We start from the raw sequence: 1,541 nt of genomic DNA, 5'->3' as shown, positions 1-1,541 counted from the left end.
GGCAAATTAGAGAAGGATACTGAACCTTCCAGTACATAAAATGGTAAATCTATTCCTTTAGATCTTCATTAACTCCTTTGGACAACATTTTCTTTTTTTCAGTATACAGGTTGTACATATATTTAATTGGATTTAATCAAGTATCAATACTTTTAAATGCTAGTTTTAATGGCATTGCTTATTGCTAGTAGTGAAGTGAAAGTGTTCAGTTGTGTCCAACTTTTTGTGGCCCCATGGACTGTAGCCCGCCCAGACTCTTCTGTCCATGGAATTCTCCAGGCAAGAATACTGGAGTGAGTAGCCATTCCCTTCTCCAAGAGATCATCCAGAGGTCAAACCTGGGTCTCCTGCATCGCAGACAGATTCTTTACCCTCTGAGCCACTAGGGATGCCATTATTGTTAGCAGAGAGCAATAGAAATCATTTTCATATGGTTATTTTGAATCCTGTGATCCTGATCAATTCATTTATTAATCTTAGCCATTCTTTTGTAGACTACATAGAGTTTTATATATAATCATAACACTTTCACACAAGGACAGTTTTACTTATTTCTAGATTTTAGGGCTTTTACTTATTTTTAAACACTTTTACTTTACTGCACTGGCTTGGATATCTAATATAGTGCTGAACAGAAGTAGTAAGAGTGAATATCTTGACTTTTTTTCCTCTCTCAGAAATGTTCAATATTTCATCAATTGTGATGTCAGCATTAGACTTTTCTTAAGTTTCCCTTCTTGCATTAAGGGGAAGTTTCTTTCTATTTTTAGTTTGAAGTATTGTTTTTTAGTTTTCAATTAGCAATAATCACACCTCAGATAAACCTCATTGGCTATGATACTGCCACTGTGCAAAGCTGATGTATTGTTTTTTAATATGATGAATGGATGTTGATATTTTTCTTTTTCTGCATTATGAAAGTTATATGGTTTTCTCTTTTATTCTGTTAATTCTTTGAGTTACATTGACTTTTGAATGAAATATCAAACTAAATTTATGGGCTAAATTAGGGTTTTTGTAACATTTTTCTTTTTATACATGGATTGATTGAATTCATTAATATTTTATTATGAAATTTTGAACCTGTGTTTGTGAGAGATATTGACCTGATTTTTTTTTTCTTGTAATATTTCACCACAAAGTTAATCTGGTTTTATAAAATACATTGGGAGTACAGTGCTCTCTCTACCACTAATTTCTGAAAGTTTGTGTATAATAGGTCTTATTTCTTCCTTAAATACTTGATAGACAAATATAATGAGGAGGAAGACACAGCTCTTGCCCCAAAGGAACTTACAGTTGAGTATGGAGAAAGACTAGCTACCATGACATTACGGCTTAGTCTAGCAAGTGATATGATAAAAGTGGACACTAGAGACAAAAGGAGAGGACTTGGGACAAGCTTCTGGGAGGTGTCATATAGACTCAGTTCTGAGGAATGAGGAAGAGTTAGCTAAGCTACTCCCAGATTCCTGTCCCTCAGAGGCTGCAAAATACAATCAGTTCTCATTACTCACAGATTCTCTATTTGCAAATTTTCC

The 1,541-nt window shown here is 34.1% G+C and overlaps 1 pseudogene; it reads right to left on the bottom strand.

Annotated features, from left to right (window-relative positions):
- Positions 1 to 733: 733 nt before the first annotated feature.
- Positions 734 to 858, bottom strand: LOC122437396 (annotated as a pseudogene).
- Between the last annotated feature and the right edge of the window lie 683 nt (positions 859 to 1,541).

The sequence above is a fragment of the Cervus canadensis genome, chromosome 2 (genome assembly GCF_019320065.1).
Source record: "Cervus canadensis isolate Bull #8, Minnesota chromosome 2, ASM1932006v1, whole genome shotgun sequence".
In the NCBI taxonomy this organism is placed as follows: Eukaryota; Metazoa; Chordata; class Mammalia; order Artiodactyla; family Cervidae; genus Cervus; species Cervus canadensis.
The sequence above is the reverse complement of the archived record's forward strand: the minus strand, read 5'-3'. Positions and strand labels throughout refer to the sequence as shown.